Raw genomic sequence first — 15,196 nt, 5'->3', positions numbered from 1 at the left:
TTTTTCCTGTTGATTCTTCTGCTTTATACTAATGCCACAGCTGATATGATTCCTTGACTGAATACAGAGTTCCAAACATGCCTAAAAACAGGGGAAACACATAGTTGGAAGTGAATCTTAAGTTTTGGAGATGACTGTGTTTCCACGAAAAGTCTGACATGCAAGCACAAATTTCACTTGCCATTAAGCAGTTCTTCAAGAAGTTCATCTTTTGTGCTAGTTTCAGTTAGTACCACTGAGTTTCCTTTAAGAATGACCTCCACTTCTACATGCAAAGTAATATTGAAAAACATCTGTGAGATCTCAATATAGACAAATCTTGACTAGTGACTCAAAACTTAATAGGAAAATTATTACTGCTGAATATAATTTGACTTGATAGTTTATCTGTAATTGAATTTCTTTTTAGAAAATATCTAAAAAGATTGGATGAACATACACACAAATACTTGAGTTGTTCAAATAATAAGTGAAAGCAATCAAAGCACTTTTTCAGTCATAATTTATCTTTAATCCTTCTTTACTCAGTCAAATGAGGTTTTCAAAAGGAATTTTGGCAGAGTACCTCTTTTTTACTGGTAAATGAACCCTGATGAAGTGCTACATAAAAGCTTTATAAACACTTCTCTTTATTTTAAAAATCACAGAGAGAAAACTGAAGAAATAATTTCAAAACGATATCTCATAAAAGGAGTAAGAAGGTAGTAGCTTGCAGCACGTATCTAGGCATGGGTAGAAACCAGGTGTGAGGGGATACAGTCACCAGCTGTTTAGCACAGCCTTCCATTGTAGAGAGTTCGCTTTAATCTTTTCATCTTCCATTGTAAATATAATGGACTATATGTGAGGTTTCATCAGATGTAAATAATTGAAAATGTGAGAATACTAGCACACTGAAAACTTGGATAGGCATGACAGTAAGGGGTGATTGCCTTTGACACAGAAAACATTTCTTTTTGGTTAAATGCATAAAAACACTTGAACTCTTTGGATAACTGTTATGATAACATGGATGTTGTTAATATAAGGCCCAAGTGACTCTCTAATGAAGTTGCAGATTTGTAAGGAACAAAAATAAATTGCAGTGATTTTAAGCCCATGAAATAAACTGCCATGCTTGCACAGTAGGGTACTTGCAAATGAGAAGTAAGATATATTATTGAATAAAAAGATGTGCCTTCTACATCCTTTGATCACATTCTTTAGCCAGATAAGTATTATCAAAACAACAGGAACTTCCTTTGCTTTATCTTTTACTTAAAAATTAAAAAAAATGTTAACTCCATGCCTGATAATTTCCCTAATAACCTTAGTAACCCTAATAACTTAAATCTAATCTGACAAGCAACTTTATTTCGTGGTTATTAGTGCTTCAGTCCTGTAAAATGATCCTAAGTAGACCTCTAAATCTTAAAGATCCATTAAATGCTATTGATGTTCAATGCACGAAAATTGCCACAAGTCTGCTCATAAGTTTAAGTGATCCTTTTTTCTCTCTCTCCAAGTTTTAAAGAACAGAATCCTGGTGCCAATGTGATGCAGCCAGCTAGAACACTAACAGTGAGTATATAAAATTTTACTAGAAAAGTGACATTTAAGACCATACCAGTTTTGCTGGGGGCTTCACACTTCTATAAGTAGCACAAAACTGTTTTTTTGAGGGGTTTTTTGGGGGTTTTTTTTTGTTTGTTTGGTTTTGGTTTTGTTTTATTTATCTGTTTAGCACCTTTTGGGGTTGTGTGTTGGTTTTGTTATTAGTAAAAGCCTGCTATTAAAATTTCTAATACAAGAAGAAGTGATTTTTTTTTTGTGTGTGGTGTATTTTGCATACTAATATAACATGTATGCCATGGTGATTAAGATTCCCAAAGTAAAATATATCTCTTGAAAGGCAGAAATGTTTCTTTTGTGCTTTTAGTGACTACACTTGAAACATGTACAAGGGGATGCAGAAGGTGATGAAATTGGGTATGGTTCACACACAATTTAATGGCTGATCACTTCTGGTTGTTTCATTTTTGCAGCTGTTGAACAGTCATCTTGTGAGTCCATGTTTCATTTTTGTAGTGGTTGAATGGTTATCCTGTGAATCCAAAACCTGCATCAGGTTTTTAATAAGACAGGACTAACACAGGTTTATGTAATGGAACTGTTCTGTCTGATCTGCCAAATACGTTGTCTGAGATTTAAAACCTATCTAGCAGTAACTATGTGTTCAATTTTGGCTCATATCTGGTCTGGGGCCTGACTCACAGTAGGGTTAAAAAAAATCATACTTTGAATTGAAATGAGTTTGGAGCATTGATTTTGATGAAACTCTGCTTCTGAAATCGCTTTATGAAAGTACCCTTCCTGAACAGGCTGGTTTTATTCCCTCCATTCCTTAGACCTTCAGCTTAAAACAGAAATATTTCCACCAAATACCTACACAGGGTAAAAGCCTTTCGTGTTTAAGCATGTGGTTGTTGTGAGAGAAATCATCACAAAAATCTTCAAAATTAAATCACCGAGGAGTCCCATTAAGCAACAACTGTCCCCAAACCTCCTAGCCTTGCTGTTAACCTCTTTAACCATCTCTCTTCTCATTAAAATAATTAAATTTTAAATGAATGGATTAGATCTGAAAAAAACCTTAGTGACTAATTATTTTCCAAAAATAATGTTTTAATAAATCATTCTATACCTAGAGATATTTTTCCCTCTTATTTTGATACACAATATTTCTTTCTCTAGGAAGTCCCTATAATTTAGAACAATATTCATTTGGTGCTATTTGTTTTTACAGTACAATACTTGTGCTGCAATGAAGGTTTTTGGTCTCAGTTGACAATAGAAATACCATTGTAATAAATGTACATATTAGGAAAGCAGGAAAGGTCCTAAGTAATTTATAGTTGGTGAATGAGATGGAAAATATCACTAACACTGAGGAGGAAAGGAATAGCTGGCATTGAGGATCTTGATATCACCACTGCTTAATTATTATTTTTTTTTAATAGAAATACATGCAAAGAAATGTACAGCAACAGCAAAACCACATAACATACAACTATTATACACTACTATACTGTTGTATGTTACTCCAACCTAGTTGATTCTATGATTCTATATATGTTAATAGGAAGGTTACTTCATAATTTGGACTTTGGGACTTCTACCTATGATCTCAAAATGCATCTAGCAGAGTTTTTGTAAGCATCAATTCTAACTAATCTCCTTTCTGTAGTTTTAAACATTTACATGCTCCAGAAATGTTAAGCTTATGTGGCCATAAATGAGAACACAAACCTCAGTTCCCATTACTCTTATGGATAGTGATTTGAATTAGCACAAGTAAGAGGAGGCATGTGGTATACATAGGTTATCTTCTCCCATTCTTTACCCCAGAACAAGGAGTCCTGGAGGGTGACAAAATGGACAATAGACTGGTCCCCCTTTACCAAGCAGAGAGTCAAACTGGTGTAAATAGTGTCACAGCCTTCACATTCTGACATTAATATTTGCCAGCCCAGTTCCTCCTGCAACCTTAGGCTCCGTGAAAGCTGCTGTGAGTCACCAGCTGTACATAGCCCTAAGGTATAACTCCTTCTTAATATTTTCAATGCAATTTGCTTAGGACAATATTGAAAACAGCATTCATAGACCCCTGAAACCTTGCTTGCAGAGGCCGCAGGGTAGATAAAAGAAATGGGGATCCCTATGCCAGCTGTAGGCTTCTGAAGGATTGCTTTCCTTGAGGATATTTCCATGTAAATGCTAATTCAATGAAAATATGGCCTATGTGCCCACAGGCTAGGAATGAAGCAAACTAGAGAAAATTGTTTATAAGGAATTCCTTTTCCTTCCTCTGTTCTTTTGGTTGCCTTGACAGACTGATTATGCAGTTTGAAATTATCAGTCTGGACTTAGCTGAACTTGGCCAAATACAACATTTATGCACAATGTAATCTTTCAGCTTGCCTCTCTTTTCAGTACTTCAGAAATGACTTGCAATAATCATGTTGTTTTACAAGTAGAGCTTGGTCACCCACAGTCAGTTGCTGCCTATATATGTTTATGAAAATGTGCTAAGTTCATAAAATATGTGTATCATCAGCAAAGTTTGGGGGTTTTCCCAGTAATTAGAAGAGTTTATGAAGTGCCTGTGTGGTGCATTCTAGGGGATGTCTCTTTTTCCTGCTGAATACAGGTAACTTTCAATCTGAAAGCCACATGACTCTGATTTTGAGTTAATGTGCTCAAGTAATCATAGAGAGGCATGTAGGATCCCATGAAGAATGGAGGTGTGTCAAAGGGAGGTAAATAAAGACCCATTATGACTCCCAACTCCATTTCTCTAGGATATTTGTAACTACTGCCTTACTTAACAACATGTTTGATTAAATGAGTTTAATATTCTTTCAATTTCATAGTTTTTTCATCTTCAGAGCACCTGATTGGTATCAGACAGTGAAATGCAGAGTTGTCATCATCTATCCATACAGTAATTTTATAGGCTATTTTTGTGGAAAGAGTTCAGCTTTAGGAATAAGGCTGTCCAAAAAGATCAGCCTGTAATTTCATACTTCCAATGCCAATCAGTCCAATGGTAATTGTTATTAACAATGTCAATGACAGTGGTCTCCACAATAGCTTGCTTTCATTACACAAAGTCTTTGTTACGCCTTTACTAGAAGGTAGCTAAATGGAACACCTAATACCATTTCTCCGCAAAACTGCATTTATATTTTCATAAGCCTTTGGAAAAAATCCCAGCCAGAAGGCTGCACATATCTGATTTCATAACATTTTCCAAACCTGACATTCTTTTCGTGTAGATTTAGTCCAAAAAGAAGAACTGATTAACCTTTTCAGACTGCATGAGATTTCATTAAATTGCTAAACTAATAATTGCATGTGTATCAGATTGGACTTTAGGGTAAAGTTAGCTGTTGAAGGACCTTGACCCTAAAGTCTCATCTATTTTCTATCCCAATGTAATGAACACATTCAGACTTCATTGCTTAATTACATCACACATCAATGAATTTTACATTTTGATTAGGTAATAATTCTATGTGATTCTCTGGATCACTTGAGGATATACCCATGAAACATCTAAACCATGCTGATGAGTTCCAAGAAGGGCATATAGAGTTAGACTCTATACATTTTTTTCATTTCATTTTTAACATTTTTTTTCCTGTCTACCAAAAGGTACATTTCACTTTACGATAACATAAGCATTTGTGCTGTTGGTCTCCATGCTCTGCAGTGCATTTTATACTTCTCAAATGCTGTTTCATCTCCCTCACTGTGCAATGGCAACCAGAGTACAGCTAAATGGTCTGATAAAACTTCACAGGGGGACATGGAGATCTTGATCTCATATGTCTCAGTTTTTTTATTTTATTTTGAAAAAGACACAAAACCACACCACCCAACAAACTTCTGTAGTCCTCTTTGTTATCATGTTCTTAGTTGAGGGGCTGTTCCTCCCCAGCTCTAAACAATTATGTTTCTTGAAATATATAATCTTCCTGGTACTTTCTTTTCTTTCACACTGTTCTTTGTGTTACCCACACAGTATTTGTTTGGCAAATGGTATGCGGAAGACCTCCAATGTAAATTTTTCAGTGAAGAAGCACTGGAATACATCAGAACAGTGGAACACTTCTTAACTTTGGATTTTTTCATCATAGGAACAGTCACAGCTAAAGACAAAACACAATATATGCAGAATGTGGAAGAACACTGGGCAAGAACAAGGCATCGCGGTCAAAACTTAAATTGCAAAGACTGCTCGCTGAGCATGAAATACAGGTGGTACGCTGTGCAACACAATCAGTGTGGATGCTCTCTTCATAAAGGCCGTGTGCAGGAGCAGCTTAAGCAAGGAGAATTTCCCCTAAAGATCAAAGTAGTCAATCCTATTTCACAGATTTTCATGTGTTTTAAAAAGCTTTGAGGCCTAAAAAAGACATTCTAAATCTTGTACTATTGATCTGTAGTCTAGGAAAATCGGCATCTGATGTGCCATACTGAGAACAAATATTTCTGGCCAGCAAAGCCACTTGTAACTTCATGGAAATAAATTCCATTTGATTTATTATAATTAAGACAGTTCATAGAAATTATTCTTTAGCAAATAAAGCTACTAGTTTTCCTACTTTAAAGAAGACATTTTACACATCTGCAGTTAGGGTTTGTAACACTTCCTTTTCTATCATAGTTACTGGTGGTTTATTTTTTGGATAGACCTTATTTATACCTATAATCTCTTTTTTTGCACTGCATCTTCAGGCTATCATCATAAGTTGGAGGATGTCAAGCTCTGTAATTAGAGAATCTCTTAACTGAAGAGCATTAATGGCAATCATTGCAACTATCAGCAGTTTTTCACTTTTCACATGAAGACAATGTTTGTTAACTGGATTAAGTCTGGTTCTGGCTGTAATCTCTGCAAGAGGCAGTTAAAGAAACAACCGTGATGCCACACCTGGTTTGTGGGCTGAAGGTGATAATAAAGTGTAATATAAAGCACAACCCATGCACATAATTAACTATGTCTTACTTCCTTGATTAAAAATCTGCTTATCAGTAATAATGGCTCAACTAAAACTCAAGGTAATATTTTAAGATAGGGTAGGTACTTACATTACCTGAATACGATGCTGTTTAAATGTGCTGAGATTGTTTTATGTGGCATCACTGTCCCTTTTTACTGAACAGTGAGGTAATGTTCCAGGCATCTTGCAAGTTGGGTTTCTTTTTTTCAGTTTTTGCTACAGTGGAAAAATTGAACAGACTGGGATACAACCCAGGCTGCCTCTAAAGTTTCTGTTTCTCAGATCAGTACCACCAAATTTCAGGAAGCAGCTGCTCTGGCAATCTGACTGCTAGCGTGCTGCACAGAAAATTTCATTTCTTTTCATTTAATATCAGGACCCTGTTTAACATCAGTGTTTAACATCTCTTGATTTCTGTTGATTTTACAATTTCCTGTCTCAGTCCCTTTTCCCCATGCACAAATACTTGATAAATAGATATCACTAAATCAATCCTCGTCCCTTACTCTCATGGCTACTGCTGTTTCAGTCATTATTAGCACTTAACTCCACCCTTATTGAGACTGAGGTGAAAGAAAACATAAATAAGGTTTATGATAGCTCAATGATCAAAGACAAGCTTTCAGTGAGCTATACAACCTTTGGTATGACAGTATAGCCTCACTGTTGGGTGATTTCTTGAATCTTTATAGTTCCTAATAAGACATGGATTCAAGGCTTATGTTCAATAGTACTGCAAGGAAGGATAATCAAGAACTGACGACTCTGCAGAGGTTTGGAAATTCAATCTAAGGGAAATTCAATCTCAAGACTATTGATCTGGCAAGGATAGAGAAAAAAGAAACAGATGATGGAGCCTAGAAAATGTAAAAACGAATTCTGGAACACCTTGTGGGAGTAGTAGGACTACTGGGAGTAGTGGGAGAATTTCAAGATGAGTTGGGACGTTACAAACAGTAAAAGAGTAGCTAAGTTTTACCTGCAATTTTCATAGTAACAGCTTAATTCTTGAGAGAGACATAGAAGAGTTAAAGGAGGGGAATTTACAGCTCTCCTTTCCAAACACCGAAAGGAAAAAAAGTGGTTTTCATCTTGACTCTGTTTTGGTCTGTGTCTGCAGCCATCTAGAAACACTTTGAGAGTAGCTGTATAATTTATAATACTACTGTACATTTTCCATAGCCCATGCCAGCTACTAGGTTAAAAGCAAATCAGCTGAGGCTGGCTTTGTCCAGCAATAGCTGAAGAAGCTGTAGGAGGTGGCTGCCCAACAGCTTGAGAACCACTGTGGGAAGGTCATCCAAGTGATTCAGTAAAGTCACTCTGAGAAAAGTCATGAAACTCTGGAAAGCCTTCTCAGGCTGCCTAAAAGTGTAAAATAGTTCTCTGTTTCCTACTGCATTGCAGGGAATTCACTTTCTGTCAAATGCAGAAAGAATGTGATATAGAAATCAAATGCCAGTACTGGTTTTTATAGGGAATAGTGTGCTCTCTCTGAATGTGTATGTGTATGGAGCTTATCAGTCCCTGTGTAAGGGACAGAATCTGTTGTAGTATGTGTTAGTGATTTGTTGTTATAATACATTTTCAGTGTCTGGAAATTTATGAATGTGTTTACACTAATGAGACTAAGCCTGACAGGAGTATGGTGCCCTGTGACCTTGCATGTTTTTTAAATATAAGAACAGCCTACGAAACGGTTTTGCCCCAGGCCAACAAATAGCCTTCCAAACAGTTCCTAAACACAACTCAGTAATACCCAACAAGCATTTTCATACAATTGCTGTGCTTCAGGATATACTATGGACATAGCCCATTCTGTGTCAGCTGGCATCAGACACTGAGATGCATTCCAGGTACATTCAATTTACTGGTACAGCTATTGGGTCTGGCTGAGATGGAGTTAATTTTCCCCGCAGCAGCCCTCATAGTGCTGTGCTTTGCATTGGTAAGCTAGAAAGGTGTTGATAACACACCAGTGTTTTGGCTACAGCTGAGCAGTGCTCACGCAGCATCAAGGCTGTCTCTCCAACATTTCCCCTTAACATTAAGGTGAGGGGAGGGTAAGATCTTGGGAGGGGACACAGCCAGAAACGCTGACCCACACTGACAAAAAGGATATTCCATGCAACATGGCATCTGCTGAGGAATAAAAGCTGAGAGAAAGGAGGGACATTGTTATTTACAATGTTTGTCTTCCAGAGCAGCTACTATGTGTACTGAAGTCCAGGGAAGTGGCCAGACACTGCCTGCTGATGGGAAGTAGAGAATGAATCTTTTAATTTGCTTCTGCATGCGTCCTTTGCTTTTGGCTTATTAAACTGGCTTTATCTTGACCCGTGAGGTTTTTTTCCATCTTGTTTTCTCCCCCTTGTCCTGCTGAAGAGGTAAATGAGGGAGCAGCTTGGTGGGCACCTGGCATCCAGCCAAGAGCATCCTACCAGAACCCACATTATCTTAATACTCAAAACCATGTCTCCTCAACCATAAATCTATTCAAAACTTTAAGGTTGAACTCTTAAGGAACACAGCGATGTTTGCCTTTCTCAATAGTCTCTCTGGAAGTAGTAGCACTTTACCACAAAAGAATTGCTATGTATTGTTAGGTTTGCATATATAACACAATCGCAAGCACAACATGTATAGGGTTGCCGATCAGTTGCTGAGGTGAGTAGCTCGAGAGAGGACACCTTCAACACCGGAGCGGGGGACAGATCAGCGTCCAGGAGCCTCTACTCAGAGCGGCCAGAGCTACCGAGGGAGCTTCAAGTCCTCGACAGGACCTGCCCAGGAGCCGGCAGCTCCGCGGACGCGAGCAGGGACTCACAGGGGGCGGGGCCAGGAGCAGCAGCACCAACCCCGAGTGGTTAAAAACCTGCCCCAGGGAGCGGGAGCTACTGGGAGTGTGGTGGGGCAGCTCGCGCGGGCAGGCGAGCGGGATGGTGAGCACCCGTCGTGTGGGCAGGGCCCGCGCTGGGAGCTCTGCTCTGGCAGCCCCGGCGGTGGCAGCGTAGGCACCCGGACAGAGCAGGTGAGAGGGGAGGCTGCAGGGCAGAGCTCGGGGTGTAGAGGGTGCCTGCACTGGGCTTGTGAGGGAAAGGTGCACGACGGGCAGGGCTGCACTCGGTGCTCCCTGGTGGAGGCTCTCCTGCAGCAGGGGCTGAGCTGCGGAATGCTATTAGCGGGCTTCAAGATGTCAGGGTAGCTGAGAGGAAGCAGGGCTGCTTGCTCCAGCCCCATACTGTGCGGGGGCCTCAAGCTTCCCCTCCAGCTCATGAAGGAAAGAAGGAGGCCACCAACCCGGGAAGTTGGGAATTAGTGACAAAGGAAAATAACAAAAGAAGGAGGAAAAGGACAATTAAAAGCAAGGAGCTTCCTCCTAAATCTGTTGTCCCCACGCAGAACTGCTTTGCTGTCCTGCAGGAGGCTAACAAGGAAATGCACTTGCACCACAAACAGCCGGATTATGCACGGGTAAAGATCTCTACTGGCGCTACAAAGAAAAAGCGGCGGGTCGTAGTAATAGGGGACTCTACTTTGAAAGGGACGGAAGCACTCGTCTGTCGGCCTGACCCCGTCTCGAAGGAGGCGTGCTGCCTACCATGGGCACGGATGAGGGATGTTACAGAGAGGCTGCCTGCTCTAGTAAGTTCCACGGACTATTACCCGCTCCTGGTGATCCATGTGGGTGCTAGGGATATAGATAGTAGTAGACTGGGGACCATAAAGAAAGACTACAGAGCCCTGGGAGAGGTGGTTAGGGGCTCTGGTGCTCAGATAGTCTTTTCGTCAATTCTCCAGGACACAGGGGAGGACCAAAAACAAGCTAGGAGGATTAGCCAGGTTAATAAATGGTTAAAAGGGTGGTGTCATAGTCAGAGATTTGGGTGTCTTGAATATGGGACTGAAGTTTGTAGGCCAGGTCTACTGGGGGCTGGTGGAGCTGATCTGATGATAAAGAATGGGAAGAGCAGTTTTGGTAGGAGGCTTGCCAGACTGGTCAAGGAGGCTTTAAACTAGATGTATTGGGGGGGGGCATTATTCCATCCCAACACACCCAGTCAGTTGCCAACACCTATAATAAATGCTCGGAACAATGTAGATATATTCCAGCTGCTCCAGCCAACGAGCTGGCTTCAATTGGAACTCGGCTCAGATGCCTCCATACAAACGCCCGTAGCATGGGGAACAAACAAGAGGAATTAGAGATGTGTGCACGTCTACAGGGGTATGATATAATAGGCATCACAGAAACATGGTGGGATGGCTCCTATGACTGGAGTGTTGGAATGGAAGGTTACAGGCTCTTTAGAAAAGACAGGCCTGGCAGGCGGGGAGGGGGAGTTGCCCTTTAAGTTAGGGATAGGCTGGAGAGTGTGGAACTCTGTCTGGGGACAGGTGAGCCGTTTAGAGAGAGTTTGTGGGACAGGGTTAAAGGGAGAACAGCCGTGGGAGACATTACTGTGGGTATTTGTTACAGGCCGCCTGATCAAGGAGAACCTGTGGATGAAGCACTCTACAGACAGATAGGAAAAGCCTCACGCTCACAGGCCCTTGTTCTCATGGGGGATTTCAACCACCCTGATATCTGTTGGAATGATGGCACTGCACAGCACAAGCTATCCAGGAGGTTCCTCGATTGTGTGGAAGACAGCTTCCTTCTGCAAGTAATAGAGGAGCCGACAAGGAGAGGTGCCATGCTTGACCTTGTGCTCACCAACAGGGCAGGGCTTGTTGAGAATGTGGTACTCCAGGGCAGCCTTGGATGCAGCGAATTTGAGATCCCCAGGTCAGTGAGAAGAGTGTGTAGCAAGCTCACTGCCCTGGACTTCAAAAGAGCAGACTTTGGCTTCTTCAGGAGCCTGCTTAGTAAGGTTCCATGGGATATAGCCCTGGAGGGCAGGGGGGGCCAAGATTCTTGGTTGATATTCAAGGATCACCTGCTACAAGCTCAGGAGTGCTGCATCCCATCTAGAAGGAAGTGAGGCAGGAGGGCCAGGAGTCGTCCTTGGGTGGATAAGGAGCTGCTGAGGAAAATTCAAAGGAAAACAGAGGCTTATAAAAAGTGGAAGCAAGGACAGGCACCCTGGGTAGAGTACAGGGATGTTCTCCGGGAAGCTAGGGACCAGGTTAGGAAGGCTAAGGCCCAGTTAGAATTAAACCTAGCCAGGGATGTTAAGGATAACAGGAAGGGATTCTACAGGTACGTAGCAAACAAAAAACAGACTAGGGACAACATAGGCCCCCTGAGGAAGCTCTCGGGAGAACTGGCTACACAGGATTTGGAGAAGGCTGAGGTTCTGAATGACTTCTTCGCCTCGGTCTTCACTGGCAAAGGCTCTGACTGCACCACCCAGGTCTTAGAATGTAGACGTAGGGACTGTGAGAATGAAGATCTTGAGCCCACTGTAGGACAGGATCTGGTTCAAGACCATCTTCAAAATCTGAACGCACACAAGTCCGTGGGACCTGACGGAATCCATCCGTGGGTCCTGAAGGAGCTGGCGAATGAAGTTACTAAGCCCCTGGCCATCATATTTGAAAAATCATGGCAGTCAGGTGAAGTTCCTGATGACTGGAAAAAGGGAAATATAACCCCCATTTTCAAGAAGGGGAAAATGGATGACCCGGGGAATTACAGACCAGTCAGTCTCACCTCTGTGCCTGGCAAAATCTTGGAGCACATTCTCCTGGAAGGCATGCTAAGTCCCATGAAAAACATCAAGGTGCTTGGTGGCAGCCAGCATGGCTTCACTAAGGGGAAATCCTGCCTGACCGATTTGATGGCCTTCTATGATGAGGCTACGGAACTAATTGACAAGGGTAAAGCAGTTGATGTCATTTACCTGGACTTGTGCAAAGCATTTGATACTGTCCCACACAACATCCTTCTCTCTAAATTGGAGAGATATCAATTTGATGGGTGGACCACTCGGTGAATAAAGAACTGGCTGGATGGCCACACGCAAAGAGTTGTGGTCAATGGCTCGATGTCTGGCTGGAGACCAATAATGAGTGGTGTCCCTCAGGGATCGGTGTTGGGACAGGTCTTGTTTAACATCTTCATCGCTGACATGGACAGTGGGATTGAGTGCGCCCTCAGCAAGTTTGCCGATGACGCCAAGCTGTGTGGTCCGGTTGATATGCTGGAGGGAAGGGATGCCATCCAGAGGGACCTCGACACGTTTGTGAGGTGGGCTGATGCCAACCTCATGAAGTTCAAACATGACAAGTGCAAGGTCCTACACCTGGGTCGGAGCAATACCAGGCGCAGCTACAGGTTGGGCAAGGGAATGATTCAGAGCAGCCCTGCGGAGAAGGACTCGGGGGTGCTGGTTGATGAGAAAATGAACATGAGCTGGCAGTGTGCACTCACAGCCCAGAAAGCCAACCGTATCCTGGGCTGCATCAAAAGGAGCGTGACCAACAGGTCGAAGGAGGTGATCCTGCCCCTCTACTCTGCTCTCATGAGACCTCACTTGAGTATTGTGTGCAGTTCTGGTGTCCTCAACATAAAAAGGACATGGAACTGTTGGAACAAGTCCAGAGGAGGGCCACGAGGATGATCAGGGGACTGGAGCATCTCCCGTATGAAGACAGGCTGAGGAAGTTGGGGCTGTTCAGCCTGGAGAAGAGAAGGCTGCGTGGGGACCTCATAGCAGCCTTCCAGTATTTGAAGGGGGCCTATAGGGATCCTTGGGAGGGACTCTTCTATCAGGGACTGTAGTGACAGGACAAGGGGTAATGTGTTAAAACTTAAACAGGGGAAGTTTAGATTTGATATAAGGAGGAAATTCTTTCCTGTTAGGGTGGTGAGGCACTGGAATAGGTTGCCCAGGGAGGTTTTGAGTGCTCCATCCCTGGTGGTGTTCAAGGCCAGGTTGGATGAATCCTTGGGTGGGATGCTTTGGTGTGAGGTGTCCCTGCCCATGGCAGGGGGGTTGGAACTAGATGATCTTGTGGTCCTTTCGAACCCTAACTATTCTATGATTCTATGTGTGTCAGCTAGTGTGTCTGAGTAATTTTATCTCTAATTTTTCGTTAAAACTGCTAAAACTGCTAACATTTTTTTTGCAATGCTTATCCCTGAAATTCTCAAGTATCTTCTTTCCCCTCTGCAGTTCTGACTTCTGCATATTTTGATGACTTTGACATGTGATTCCTTGCAAGCAAGTGTTTTTATTTCTTTTTCCCATAAAATAAAAGAATGATTTTTAAAAGCCTTGGACTAAGTCCTTTTGACAACTCAGCTCTTGCAAATGCTTTGTCTATAGACCATGACTTGTAATTTGCAATGTACTGTGTAGGCAGTATTTTTACAGGTATTTGTCAATCTATTTTACTATATTCCTTGCCCTTGCTATTTTTTGTCTCCTCCTGGCTGTATTCTCTTTTTAACTGTTTTTTTCTTTTAACCTCAAATGTTGCCTTCTGTTTTTATTTAAGCAAAAAGGGAGATTTTATAGGTTAAATTTAACAGATTAAAATATTTCATAATCCACCATTCTAAGCATATAATTAATTCTGTTAGACCGCACAAACATTAAAATCCCTTAATTTCATTGTCATTTTATCACTGCAATAAAAGATCCTCTAGTTTGGACTACTGAAGAGCTACTGTAGAAAAGTTCTTACATAACTTTTTATGATGACATGCATGATGTTCTCAGGGTGTTTAGTTAGGATTTTTTTTAGTATACAGAGATATTGGCTTTACATGGGCTAGAAATTATATATGTATCTATGCAGGCATACATACAAATGTTTATATAGTCAGCCTTCAATGTTGCTTTGCAATAAATATCTCTGGTAAAATGCTCTGCAAGTGTGTGAAAGACCATCAGTCCATTACAGTATGCTTTCCTCAGTAACCATATTGTATCACATTCTGTGCATATTTCACAAGATTTGGTGTGTTCCTACATAACAGGGGAAGAGCTAAAATAAATCTGTATGCTTAGTTTATTGTTAATTGTTTAGGGGTTTTTGTGGTTTTTTGTTTTTTTTTTTTTTGAGGGGGGAGGGTAACCCACAGTATCATGAAATTTGGCTTGGGTAAAAGTAGTTAAAATCCAATTTGAAGAAATGAAAACCACTCCCACATACAGATGACTATGTTTTGATATGGTGTTCTAAGCAGATAGATAATAAACTTGCAAAAGCAGAGCTGTAGGAGATCAAAAATTACTGGCAATTTATGTTTCAATAGCAAAATAGCTGCTGTAGGATAAACGAATAGATTTTGATAATTGTCAGTGAAGTGTTTTGACACATTCTGAAAAAGAAATCAGTTTGTTCTGAAATGATATTTTTGTTATTTTATGATGACTGAAATACTTTGTGTTGTTATATAAATTTATCTTCTTTTCTGCTTTTGAGAAGCAGGAACATCTCTTATAATTTATTTTTCAGTTCAAGGGTAAACTTGTCCAAGAAAATCATAACCCTTTTACCATCCATTTTTGTTGAAGCAGGACATCTTCCTGATGTATCCAGTAATGTAAAGTTATGCTTTGAAAAAAATAAATAAATGGAGGGGGATGTCTGTATTACACCCTATGATACTCTCTGCTTATGGTTGTATGCATATTAAGTACAATAAGTAGCTAGAATAAAGAAAGAAATCAACCCTTGTGATAAGTTGGAGG

The sequence above is a fragment of the Lathamus discolor genome, chromosome 1 (assembly GCF_037157495.1).
Source record: "Lathamus discolor isolate bLatDis1 chromosome 1, bLatDis1.hap1, whole genome shotgun sequence".
Lineage (NCBI taxonomy): Eukaryota > Metazoa > Chordata > Aves > Psittaciformes > Psittacidae > Lathamus > Lathamus discolor.
The sequence above is the reverse complement of the archived record's forward strand: the minus strand, read 5'-3'. Positions refer to the sequence as shown.